This window comes from Thalia democratica, chromosome 3 (genome assembly GCF_965202585.1).
Source record: "Thalia democratica chromosome 3, ktThaDemo2.hap1.1, whole genome shotgun sequence".
Taxonomy (NCBI): domain Eukaryota; kingdom Metazoa; phylum Chordata; class Thaliacea; order Salpida; family Salpidae; genus Thalia; species Thalia democratica.
Genome location: NC_139167.1, coordinates 5,192,109 through 5,207,290, shown reverse-complemented (window position 1 = coordinate 5,207,290; position 15,182 = coordinate 5,192,109).

The window sequence follows — 15,182 nt, the reverse complement described above, 5'->3', positions numbered from 1 at the left end:
GCCGTATACGTAAGCACCCCACTGTGTAGTGTTGTTTGTTATACTTGCTTTTCTATTAATAATACTTATGTAGTTCTTTTTTATTGCTTTAATCACAAGTTTTTATACTTTTTTCAAAAAAAAAAAATTTAGTGTTATCTTGTCCTTAAATTTATTAAAAAAATGTTTGTAACTTAACAACTTTGTATCATGTGAGATGTTTAATGTTTAATGACGTAAAGATGTAATAATAATAATTTGAAATGTAAATGATTGTAAAACTTAACTGTTTTAAGTACTATTTTGAATGATTTTTTGTATTTTCACATCTGAAAAATATTCTAATAACGCTTTGTTTATAACGTTTTCTAAAGACGTAAATTTATAGATTATTTATAATAACTCATACAAGTGTAATATAACTTTTTGAAAAGTAGTTATTAATACGATACTATCAAATAACTTTAAAAAAACAAAAGCCGCTATAAATTTAAAAACTTTTTTTAAAGATTTTTCTCAAAAGTTTTTTTTTTTGAGGTTTTCTTAATTTTATTTGAATAATAAATATGGTATTTTTGCATATTTTGAACCATTTGCCGCTTTTAATTTAGTTTTATTAAAATTTTATAAGTAATTGCTTAAATCCAGTTTGTTGAAAACAATTTATATTCCTGTTTTCTTTTTTGATATTTAGTTTTTAAACACAAATATTACTTACTGTTATAAGTTTTATTAAATAGAAATTTTAATTGACTACAAGAAAATCAGTATAAAAAAAAGCTCAAAGTTTCAATGTTAAACAAAAAATAAGTTTTTATTCAAACATAAGTAAAAAAGATATATAGTTTCGCGGTAATAATTTTAGCTAACTTTTTAGCAGAATAAAAAGAAGCCATCAAGAGAAGACAAAATTAGATCTTTGATTCAGAATAGTTAGTTTTTGGAAACAACAATATTTCAAAATTATAATTAAATACTACATTAATCAAGAGTTTTACTCACACTCTTTATTTTTTACTTACAAAAGTTAAAGTTTTGTTTTGTGTTAAAGAAGTTTTTTTGCCGGTTGGTAGTTATGAAAATCTATAACTTGTAGGTTTAGTAAATATTAACTTGTACCAATGTTAAAGGGTGGTATTTTTGTTGGGTATTACAAGTACTTAAAAAAAACTCTTTTTAATTGATATAGTAAGATAAAAATACTACCACTACAAAAAAATCTAAACAAAAGTTCATCTTATTAGTAACAGTTTTATGTTTTTAAATATTGCAATAAGTTTTTTTTTAATGTTTTTGGCATCTGCTCGAATGCTCCGCCTAACGCGACGCTCCAGATGTCAAAACCAAATTAAAATCACTTTTTAAAATACATTTCATTAAAAAACTAATATTTAATTGTTTTGCACAAGATGTTTTAGTTAAATAACGTGTTGCCTCTTGATTCCTATTTGACTGTCCTCAAATCGTTTGTCGCCCAAATAAACAATTGTTGAAAACAATCTATTTATTTATTTTACATTTAACCAGGTAGTTTTTTAGCCCTTGTTACATAAGCTTTCAAACTTTTTTATTTTCCAATGGTTAAAAAAAGGATAAATAATTATGAACCACATTGTTAATTTTGATTTAATTTTAACAGACAGGACCGCATGTCACAGGCAAATCTACGAGGATTGTTTACAAGTTCGCACTGGCAGAGAGAGTGAGCTAAATTATAAGATTCTGTGAACATATCCTTTTTGCTGTTTTAATTTAAAAATCATCATTTTTTTCATATTTTATCGGATTAAAAAAATACTTGTGTATCAATCGGGTTAAAAGTTATTAAAATGTTTTTGCCACGTAAAAACAACACGCTGTAATAAATTAACCTCAAAAATTTGTATTTAGTTTTAAATCAGATAGTTGTTTATTTTTAACTTTTTTCAGATTCCTGCAAAATCAGCAGTGCGTATCCAGAGTGCTTCATCGTAATAGACGAAGATTGGACTTTACGAACCTCTGGAAAATTTTTGCCTTCCAATGAAATAGACAGTGAGTTTGCCTGAACAGTATTCGTTTTTATTGTTGTACTAAAAGTCTAGATTAATTAGATACTCTAAAATGCTTATTTCAGGTTCAAACTGCATAAACGCTGAAATTATTTTTCATCTGAACAAAACGTTTAGACCTATATTTATAAAGATTTTATTTATGACCAACTCGTTCTTTTTTAAACATAAAGTTTTAAAAATTTGTAAAACTTCAAAACTAAAATTTTTTACAAAATTTCTAAGACGTCATCTAATTATAAGTAATCAAATGAATAGCTAAATAATATATACTAATTTTGTATTACAGTTTATGCTGAATTAAAATTCTGTCGAAAAAAACTCTTCAAACTTATAAAAAATAGTGATAAAAAAAAACAATATTAATAGTATAAAAAAGTAATTGAATTACGTCTATTGTTTTTCAAATTTATTGCAAATTACGAACTAGCTATATAAACTAATAGTTTTTGCCTTTAAATTATTATAACTCTAAATTCTTTGATAACTAACTATTTGTCGAAGCATGTGTACTTTTTTTAAATTTTGATATATTGTAGCTGTTTCTAAAAGCATATACATATCAGTTTAAGACTTATAATTTAATAACAATTTTTTTTTTTTAATCATTAATAACTAGGTTACTTTTTGGAAGTAAAACTAACGAAGTAGCATTTTAGTTATAACAACTTTATTCTGATATTTAAACAAAAGAACAGTAAAACAAAAATATCCGCAGTAATTTTTGTTACATGATTTTTATTTCCAGGAGAAAAGTGTCACAATTGTGACAGATGCTTTGAGGGATCGATCAAACTAACCCCAAAAATTTTCATCACAAATTTTTGGGGTTGTATAAAGATTGATCGAACACCGCTGAAAGAAACAACTACAGCGGTCTTATCAAAAACAACTGCTAAAGGTTAGTAGACTTTCAACTGGCTCAATGTTTTTTTAAAAGTTTAGCTAACTTTATAAAAATAGTTAAATTTTTTGAACCTCATCTTATTTTCAAGTCAATTTTCACAGTAACAATATTATAACATTAAATATATTCAAATCGTCCTATAGGTATGTTATTTATCAAAAGTACTTCAAGTAAAAAATGATTGTAAATTATATATTTTTGATTTTATTGTAGTGTTATATTTTTTATACATAGCAAGCCAATTTAAAAAAAGCTAGTAAATAAACATTTCAGATGAAGCCATGGAAAATAGTGGGAACAATTTCGAAAAAAGTTCCACCACCTTTCAAATTGTTCTGATGATTGCAATCCCCTTCCTGGCTGTTGTTATAGCAACTACCGTCATCTGTTGCTGCCAGTAAGATATTTATGTAGTATGTATACAATTAGTTATATTATAAACTGCTTAAAGTAATTAATTTTGTTGATTGTTTAATTTGTTATGTATTTCACGCTGCCTTAGTGACAAATTTATAGTTCTGTGTTTTTTACTGAAACTATAAGACTTAAAACTACTTTACTAAATTAATTTAGTAACTTAAATTAAATGAAATTAAGAAATTAGTAGCATAACATTTAAATCATTTCTTATTTGAAGTAAAACCTCAACTTTTACCAAACACTTTTAAAACTTTTTTAATGATTTCACATAAAATAAAACAATAAAAAATGTAATTTAGTTGTTAATGTAACTAGCTTTCTCGTTTAAACTCCTTTTTTTCTAAATTAATTAAAAAGTTTTTGTAATTTACATATTACACCGACACAAACTTATGAAGCTACGTAAGTATTTTTAAATAAAAATTCTGAATGTTAAAGAGGAAAAAATAAGAAAAAATTTAAAAACAGTTGTTTTGTTTTTTGCATAATACACGTTGTTCCCGCAGAAGGAAACTCAAAGCAATCCTGCCAGGTTGGTGCTGTCCAGACTGCTGCTCAGACACTATATGTATCAATCCGGAGCGCTGCACCAGATGGAGGGAGGCAGTCACGGACCGCTGCGGATGTGATTCTGAACAACCTGCAGATCTAGGCTTCGAAGATACGCAGCTTTAGGTAAAACTCTCGAAAAACCTTGATTTGTGTTAAACGGTTATTTGTTTTACCTAAAGTTTCGACTGGTTGATTTGCACTTTTGTAACTTGTTTTAGTTGCAAATTTTAGTTTCTTACTTTTAAAAACTATTAAATGTACCTTAATGATTAATAATTGTTTAATGTACTTTTGGAATAGTTTTAAAGTTTAGATACTTCTTTTCTTTATACATTTTATTACAGCACCTTTTTTTTTGAATTTATATTGTTCAAATTTAAGTTAAATTCGATTTTTAGTGTAAATACTTTGTTAGCTTTTATACACAAATAATTGAGAAAAATATAAGTGTTTATGATTTTTTGTATATACTAAGATCTTTATGATACAAATTCAATTTTATTATTTTTATTGAAGCGGTCAAGTTTAAATACCCTCATACTTTAATAGTTATAAGGTTCTTAAAGTTTTTAAAATAGTTATTATTTTTATAACAATAAGATTTTCAATTTTTTTTTATTGTAGCTCACTTATTTTTACTTTACTGCAAGTTAGCTATTTAAAATCCTGTCATAATTTCAGTAGAAGCATAAATTAAAATTACTTAAAATTTTTATTGAATCTAACAAAAATGATACAAATTTTATATCTGTTAAACTAAACATTTAACAATTAAATTTAAATTATGTTTACAGAAACTTAAAAAAAATATTTAAAAGTTATAGAATTGCTTGAAAAGTTGTTAAGAAAACCATAAGTTTTTTGACTACTATTTTAATGTTAACACTTTTTAACCTTCCACAACACACTTTGTTGGTAATCCAATGTATTAGTCTCAGGTACCAGAACTTTACTTGTACCAGAATGTGATTGTTCATTTAGAATAGTAATAAGTTTATAACTTTTTTTTTACATTTAGTTTGTGCATTTCATTGTTTTTGTAAGATTTTTTATTTATTTTATACTTTATCAACGAATTCTATGCAAACTAAAAAGTCAAATTTAGAAATAAAAAAGTATATATTAGAACTATTAAATAACATTTAAAATTCAAAAAGGTTTTTATTAAACTATAGACGTACAACTTAAAAATTTAATAGACTGATTTAGAAAACTAACAAACTATAATTATTTGAAAATTTAATCCTTTAAATTTTGTCAGTACTTTTTTATTTGTTTCCTTAAAAATTGAAACAAGAAAATGAAAAAAACGTTATGAACAATATCGCAAAAACGCTAAAAATGCAAATAGTAAGAAAAATAAAACAGTCAGAACGATTAGTAGTAGTATAACTGGAAACAATCTTCTTTCTGTTAGTCCTGAAATTTTTAATCAATATGTTTAAATAACTTTTTTTTAAAACTTGGCAGTTTAAGTAGCATTACTTTAATATAATTTTATTTTATACTTTATAAAACATAGTAAATCCTCGAAATTATTACTTAAAGTATTGTGTAAAATTGCATCAGTAAAAACTAAAACTACATTTGAAAATTCGGAACATTTTTATTTAACTTAACTTATTAACTGTTATTCATCATAATAAAAACTTACCTACGTTAAATTGTAACCGTTTTCTGTCGCATATTAAATTACAAGTTATTTTTTTTATATGTACAGTTTAAAATAGAATTAATTGTAACTTTCAACTTTATTTTTTGTTTTCCAACTTTAAGTTTAGAAAATAATCGTTAAAACAAATATTCAAAGACTATACTATGCTTTGACAATGAACAACAAGTCTTTCAAGGTAAAAGAGGAATCTAGATTATATAATTTCTTCTAATATGTTTCATATAGTATTTTGATTGATAGACTTACGTTTGTGGTCGTTGCTTTCTTGATCAGAATCACTGTTGTCTGCTAAACAAAAAGTTTTAGTAACGATTACAGCTAACTATTACATAATTAATTATGCATATAACGATAAAGTATAATTAACTTATATTAAACAATGCTTTGTAGTTGATAAAAAAGTTATTTTAGATATTTTATGTTGTACGTTTAGAAATTAGCTTTTTATCAATTAAAATTGAAACTAATTTTCATAGAAAATAAATAAACTTATATCTGTAAAACCATATTTTGTTAAGCAGTGTTTTATTGTTTTTTGATTAAAACAAAAAAATTCTAAAAATATTTGGTCATAGAACCTGGTGCACGAAAAAACGAAACTGGTTGTCAAGTCACACACTACGGATACTTTTTAACGTTTTGTCCAGGACCATAAGTACTTTTATTGGATTATAAAGCAGATAAATATGCCAAAACAAAGCGAAAAATTTAAAACTACACAGTTTTGTCGATTCCTTGGTTATTTTATAAATACTTTTCGAAACTTAAAGTAAAACTTTATGTATACTTTATCGTGTCTAAAATGATAAAAACCAAACTAATTTGTAAAGTATACAGCTAAGAATAGGATTGTTATTTTAAAAAATACAAGAATAACATAGATATTGTAAACTTAATGAAATTTAATTTCAGATAAAAACTGGTATAGCTTGTATAAGCTTGCTAGAAAAAATACTAAAGTTCAAAAAAAAAGTTTAAACTTAGAATAAAACTAAATATTTTATTAGAGATCAACCTTACATTTCTTCTTATAAATTTTTTTTCTAAAAATAATAATGCCAAAGCTTATAGAACGTTGAAGTAGATGAACAGTTAAAGTATACTGTTTTATGAAATGAAGAATATTTTTAAAACTAACGTTGAGTAGGAATTTTTTCACTATCATCATTTTCTATAACTATGATTTCACTTTCAGGTTTTACAGTGGTTTCTGTTTTTGTCGCATTCAAGCAGTGAAAAGTGTTGTATTTAAGCCAATCGAGAACATCATAGCTAGTTTTCAAGCAGTCCTCGCCCTTTGAAAAGCATTGCTGACATTCATGATTATTTTCTCTTTTGAGTTTTTGGGCTGCTCTTCTATCTACAAAATTTGAATAAGAAAATTTTTATGCTAGTACTGTGTGTTTTATCAAGCTACACAAAAAAATTACAAATTTATTACAAAACCGTATGATTGAAAACGCCTGTTTTTATACTAACACATTTGCTAACCAATATACAGTATATAACTATTAATAAATATAGTAATAACTGCTTGAAACACAGCAATTGCATTAACGGTAAAATCATAACTCTAAGCCAGGATTTCCCAAACGTTTTTGCAAATGTCCTTCTTAAAAAAAAAGCCCCCTTAACAAGATTACTCAAAAACACCTAAAACCTCTTTTTTTTTGCTCTTCATCTGCAACTCGAGAATATCTAGTAAAAGTTTTTAAACTACCATCAAAAACACCTTAAACCTTTTTTTTTTTTTTGCTTTTCATCTGCAACTCAAGAATATCTAGTGTAAGTTTCAAATTATGACCCCATAGCCCCCTGTGGCTCCTTTACTGCTCATGCCCCCTCCTATTACCCCTTTGCTGCTCGTGGCCCCCTGAGTATCTGTCATAGACCCCAAGGGAGCCACTTTGCCAACTTTGGGAAACCCTACTCTAAGCCATCACTGTTGATTGATACAAAAAATATCAACGTGAACTTTCAACCTATAAGCTATAAACCTAATGAATAAAATTAAAAAATAAACAAAAACTAGTCAAAAAAAGTGTGTTTTAAAGCTTTAGTAGAGTTAAAGACTTGTAAGTATATATATGAATACGTGTTTAATGATTTGTTTCAAGACGTAACATTTCTTAAAATTTCTGCTTAATTTCATGTACACCTTGACTTATTTTTTAAGTTACTATTGTAATAAACTAACTATAGAGCTGTTCAACCGTTGACCCTTTTACGCACAGCCTACAATTACTATCATTACTTTCTGCTATAGGCTTAAAAAAAGTTATTCGCTCTCTTCTAACACCACAGGTTTCGCCGTTCATAAAGTGCTAATTTAAGTCTTAAGTAGGTACGCTAGTATAATTAAAACGAGGGTTTCTTAAAGTAGAGGACTTAATTCATATCGTGTTGTCGACATACGAAAAAGAAACAAGTTTTAAAGTATTTCATAGTCACTTATTTGTGGTTTAGTGAATTTTAGTTGTTTGTTTAGAGGGAAGATTTAGACTAACTTTTGTACTAATGTTTAACAAAATGCAGTTCAATTCGAGCTACAGGTATTTCGAGCAATTTAATTTTTTTTATAAAACAAATATAATGAACTTTTTAAATGCAAATATTTGTAATACGCTATATATATATATTCATTTATTTATTTATACTTATATATACATATGTAATTACTAGCTAGTTATTAAAATGATAATTTAATATAATAATCAAGTAGTTTACTTTATTATGAAATTAACATAAGAATAAAAATAGTTTTTAGCAAGATCTTAAAGTGTAGTGGTTAGAAAAATGTAAAATGTAGAAGTTAGAGTTTTAAATAAACTAAATGTAAAATGTTAAAAAAAAATTTTTAAACAATAAAAAAAATAAGTTTCAATAGTTTTAAAAGACGTATGAACAAATTTCAAAGCATAAATAAGTGCTCTCCTATAAAATTAGATGACTGTTTAAAACAATCCAAGTTTTATAATATGTTACCACTGTTATAGGAATGAATTATTTTGTTTGAAAATCACTTAAAAATTAACAAAAACTATTCTAAAAATCCAAATGATGCCAACAAATTAAAAAACAAAAACTAAATTGTTTACTTATGTTTTCACTAACTTCTACTTTGTTTCAGCTATTGCTATTGACTTTTGGTGCATAAAACAAAATGTTTTATTAAATAGAAGTTTGCGATAGCAACTAAAACACAATTCGAGCTTTTTCTGAAAGAATAAACCACACCACGTAAAATACTACACGACTTACAGAAGTAAATGCAAAGGTTGACTGACCTACTATGGAGTTATCAAAGGGCACTGTGCAGTTTGCTTGCATTCCTTCAAAGCCGCCATCAATTACAACTTCCACGCAATGCTCGTGCGCCTCGCACACGCGCGCACCCACTCCCGGAGTGCCTCTTGCCTTGCACACCTTACCAGGACCTGAAAAACCCAAATAGAGAAAAAACAATAATGTATAAAGCAGGGGTCCGCCCTTTAAACAAAAACCTGGGGCCCGCATCGTGTTTTCAATTATTTTTTTTATGGTAAAAACGTAAAAATGCGCATTTGATTTTGATAATTAGTAGTTACTTGTGTTGTGTTGGTTTTATAAATTTTTAGATAAATTATTTTTTAAGTGATCACTAATATTGTTTTCAACAACTGCGACCTACAAAAGACTTTTTTACACAGTGCGGTCCGGAAAATTGTAATTCAAAGAAATTTGCCTTTACTTTATAAAAAGCTTTATATACCTTAATAGATAAACTAATTTCAAAGTTAAATAAAACTCATGAATTCAACTCAATGGGAAAAATGACATTATGTAATTTTTAAAGTAAAAATTTTGTTTAGATTTTCTCTAATTAGCTTTGTAATGTTAGAACTTGGAAGTACCAAAAGTACGAAAGTGAGCAAAGCTCATATCATCCAGAGTAAAAGATATTATCATTTAATATACATTAAAAAGAAATGACAAAAAGAAACAACTGTTTTGTAACTGTATAATAAACAAAGTATACTTACTGAGATGCCTGCGGTTGACTTCGTAACAGATACTTTTAATTTGGCCATCGCGCTCTTCAGGCCTGCAGAACCCGACGCAATATTGGGCGAAACCGTGTTCGCACTCCTCTATGCCGTCTAAGTTTGCATGGTACACCACACCCTTTCCTAAATTGATCTATATAGTATAAAAACAATGCAAGATAGATAATATAAATAGCAAAAAAAAGTTTAAATAAGCTGTAATTATAAAGTGGTGATCCTTAAATGATTTAATGCACTCACTTACATACTATGTTTGATAAACTACAATAGCTTAATAATTAAAAAAACAATATTTTATGGGTCATTAAATAAATACGCCAATTCTATAGCGTTGAACCTGGTTAAAAAAAGCGAGTCTTGACAAAATTAGCAGAACATTAAAATTAACATTAATTTCTTCCAAAAGCTGATAGAAAAAATCAATAAAAAGACGTAAATGTTACTTATGTAATCTATGCAGTAAAAAAGTTAATACCGTATGTATAAAAAAATTAAACTATTGAAATTTTGTAAACGTATTAAAATGCATTGATTTTGTAGGCCAAGAAAATCAATTAGCTTCAATTGAGGTTTGACATTGCTTACAACAAAATGCACTGATGACATGTTGACTTTTCCACCGGATAAACAATCAAAAATGTCAATAGTAAAGGCTGAAAGTTTAGCCGCAAAAAGTAAAAACGGAATTCTGGCTAGTCCCTATAAGATGCCGTGAAAAAAGTTTATTTGAAACTGTTGAAAAGCATTCCAAAAGACTAACTTACTTACCAGGGGTCGGCAAGCCGCGGCCGTGGGCCAAAAACAGCCCTCAAACTAGAAGTATGTGACCTACGAAGTTATTTTCAGCTAAAATATTTTTTTAGAATAATAAAAGAAAACATTTTTCTAGTAAAATATTAAACTTTTAATTAATAGTTACTTTGTACTAGCGCTCTTTATGTGTTTGTTAGATAACATTTTTGGTTTGTAACAATATTTTATTTTTACTTAATACAATAGCTTTAATACAACTGCGGCCCTTTGAAGATTTTTTTTCTCTACAGTACGACCTGCGCATGAACAAGGCTGTTGACCCATGCTTTAAATGAAAACAAAAGACAATTTTTTGTACACTATAGTTTTTTGTTAACCAAGTCCTTAGACTGAACATTTTGAGCGCTTTTTATTTTCTAAATGTTTATTTTTCGTCTCAAAGTTTTTGTTAATCAAATCACGGTTTTAGGTATTTTTCTAAACAGTTTTAGAAAACGATTCAATATTTTTATGTAAGAGGACTAAAATTATTTCAAACAAAATGTTTAAACTTTGAGAACTTTTTCTCATTACTGAACTTTCAGCACCTCCTAACAAAAAATACCGCACACCACTTTAACAGTCACACACAACTTTTTCAATCTAATTAAATTTATAACCTAGAAATTTTTAGACTATAGCTTTATAAAAAATCAGTTATGCTTACAAAGTTAGTAGTTTAAGTATGGAATAACTTTTTTTGAAGCATTAAGTTTAACAACTAGGTTCTAAATACACAGTGTAAAATGAATTCTTATAAATTTCAATGATTTTGTGGTATTCAATAACAGTATAGATAATTAACTTTATTTGTCAAAAGCATAACAACGAAATTATAGTACATAAACTGAGTAAAGTTAAAGTAAATTAGTAATATTGAAAACAAACTACCTTTTTTGGATAACATCACAAAAGACAATAATAGTAGTAGAGGCATTTTATAAAAATCAACGATGTTTAAGAAGAGAATTTCTGCAAAATTTAAAATGTATATATTTGTTTGACATATGACTAGTTTTAACAAGACTAAATAAGTAAAGAAAACTTTTTTTTTTGATTATAAGATATTTACAGTTGAGTTTTTTTCAGTTTTGTAGTGAACTCAGTACTAGTTGTTAGCTAATTATTTAATGTTTATTAAAATTATTAAAATGTTTGTTTTTAAGTTTAATCTCACCCCTTTCTTTTACATTTAATATATACAAATAGAAAGCTTAGAAATAAGTTGATTAACTCAGTTAATTAAATCTTTCAACACGGAGCCCAGCTTAAGGGTTTAAAAAAATACTATGAGACCAAAAGTCGACTAAATACAAATCTTTACTACAAAAACTTTTTCTATAAAGTAGTATAAATTTGCATTTAGTATTATCTTGGTCTTGGCTTATTTACCAAACTTTCTGTATAAAGTAGTAATTTTATCTTTGGTAAACAGCAAAAATTTATAACTGTAACCCGAAATTTTTTTTTATACAGTGTGCCCTGCGAGCTACATTTGATAGAAAATATAACTAGGTCTTAAACTATTAAAAGGCTGCCGACATTTAATCAAAGTCTTAAACAAAATAATCTTTTAACTTGTAAAATGCTTTAATAGGTAATTGACCACTTAACAGATAGGTATTGGATTATTAAACTTTTTGTTCTGTTAGTTATTTTATCAACAATAGTACAAACCTTTCTGCAAATAAAATGGTTTGTAAAAAAACATTTTTATTGACTTCTAGTGTTATTTTAATTTTTAAGTTTCGCTTAAAAAAAGAAGCTCACAATTTTTTCTGGAGTTTTCAATTATTCTGCCTAAACACTTTTTAGTGGTTGAAAGCTTGGAAAATTTAGTTTTGACGTACTTTATAGCTTGAAAGCATTTTTTGCTCAGCGACTAACATTAATATTTTTTATAAAAAAATGACCTTTTATTTCTATTAACATGATTTTTGTACACAGAAGTCTTAAAAAATACTTAACTTTGAGTACAGGACTATTCAAATTCGGTGTATTAAAATTCCACCAATAGAAATTCTATAAATGATAGTTATTGTTAACTATCTCTTTCAATTGACAATTTTTTTATTATTGTATTCTTACTAAGTAGATTTGAAAACTATTTTTTGCGAGATTTCAAATTATTTTTGAACTATGGCTAAAATAATTTTTAAGTACAGTAACTCTTTATAAACTCTGTAAATTCTCTGTAATAAACAATTATTTTTAGATTTCGTTTACATCATAATTTATTACTTGACTTTTAAGAACTTTTTTCTTTTGAATATATATAAATTATTGAGATATGGCCTCTAAACACCTTAGAAGATTTATAACTGTCAAAATTTCAATTTTAATAGTTTGAACTGTCATATTACCAATTATTTCTGTACTATTTTGTGCTGAGAAATTAAAAAGTATATTTTTTCAATTTTCTTTAGTAACGCAGCCCAACAAGATTGTTTTTTATATGCCCATCAGTAAAATACCTTTCTGATAGAGCCCATCCACTAGGAAAGTTTACCATTTTTGTTAGAAGCATCGGGTGAATAAGATAATTAAACTTATATTTAGTAATATATCTAATTCTATGTTAATGAAAAATTCATTAATTTTATATTGATAAATTTTAACTAAATGGATTTATCTCTAACAAGGTATAAATCAAGATTTTAATTATGAATCGAGTATATCAATACTAAAACCTGAATTAAAGTGTGTATGATGTTAAATTTAGAAAATTGCTTTTAAAAAAAGTATGATAAAATTAAAGCATTTACTCATAATTCACCATGTACTAGTTAAGATAATAAAAACACCTTTTGTTTATAAATTTGACAGCACCTTGAACAACATAAAACTTAGTAAGAATGTAAATACTTTATTTAAAAAGCAACAAAAAATTAAATTTAAACATATAAAACAATAACTTTAAGTTTGTTATTTCGAATTAAATACAAGTATTCTAGTTACTGTATCAAATTAATACAAATTAAAAGTAATTTAAAACTTGTTTATACGCTTTTGATGAGAAAACTATTTAAGCTTATAATCCAACTTAGAAAAAAATTACTTAGAGTATATTGTAATAAAAACTAGGGTATTTCAATTAAATAAAATAATTCCGATTGCAATATAATAAGCATATCGTGAATAATTGTAATGTTTGGAATGTATACTGAAATTATAAGTTAAAATTATTACAATAAAAGAGGTAACTAAACTGCTTTATATTGCGATTAAAACGATAATAAATATCATACATACTAAATAATTTGATATAAAAATTAGAGTAAACATTGTTAAATTTGTATTGTATATTAGAAAATATAACAATATACTCTAAATCTAAACAAAAAGTATTTTTATCAGAAAAACTAATTTTCAAAATAGAAAGAAAATTTTTGAGTGTTTATTTTACCCTTAATTTAAATGTGGGAAATGTTTATAGTCGGTAGACTAGTAGTAGATAAAAATATTCCTTGACGGGTTGAAGAATTTTATTTTTATTTATTTAACGAAAATTTCTTAAATTTAAAATTTATTTAGACAAAATATTACTTTTATCTAACCTGTTTCTTCTATTTTCAAGTTTAAGTTTAAGTTTTAAATGTGCCATGTACAGTACCTAGGACCTTTTTTTACTCTTCTTCAAATTCAAAAATATATCTAATGTAAATTTAAAAAACTGGTTTAGTTGGGTAGATTTACATGCTCGTGGGCCGGTCATTTTCACTTTGCAGTCTGAATCCATCCTACCCTTATTTTAACTGATTTAACTTACCTTTATATGTACATATGCAACTTATCTAATAGTTTTATAAGAGCTTATCAGAGTTTTTAATACTAGTAGACTAAATTGTTTTTGAATTAAAAAAAACATTTATAAAAACAACTATGTGAGCTTTGACATTAATAACCAAGTTTAGTTACTTATTTTATTTGATTGTTATGTTAAACTTTAAACTAATATCATTCTACTTCTAACTGTTTGATTTGTAACTCATAAGTACAAGAACTGAATATGATCCGGTATTCACAATATAGGGTAGTTCAGATGAATGAAACTGTTATACTTAGTTCAGTATAGACTTATTTTGAACATTCATAAGTTTTTCTTAATTTTTTCCGAGTATTAAACTCATACTAGCAAACTTTTATTTTTGCTTAACTGTTTTATTCTAGTTTAAATATTGGTTTACTCCATTAAAACCAGTAATAAAATAAAAGGTGTGCAACTTTAATGCCATTTGAGGTAAGAGCCTCTTTATGATAAGTACTGTTAGTAAAATTTAGTTTCAAAAGTATTAATTCCTAGTTTTTAAGGTGAAATCGTCAATAACTTAATTTATACTTACGCTGTTAGTCAAATATGTTATAACAATTTTAAATAAACTAAGTATTGTTTCTGAATTGTAATAATTTAAAATTAACTTAATACTTATTTTTGCCATCATTAGTAGTAAATTAGAATAATCACATAAAATCACTATAGATTACAGTTATTCTTACTAAAGCTTTTCCAAATAAGCTTTTAGCTTACAGTTAAAAAACTAATCTTAATAAAAATTAAATTGTATTCATTAGGTCTCAAACTTAGAACTTAATCTCACTTTTTTTATATCGAAACAATAAGTTTGATTTAATTTGTTTTATATCAAGAGTTTTGATCTTTAATTTTAGATAAGATAGCAGTTAATTACTTTTAAATTACTTTTAAAAACTAATACATAACAGTTTAACACAATGAAAATTGTGTGTTAAGATTAAGAAAA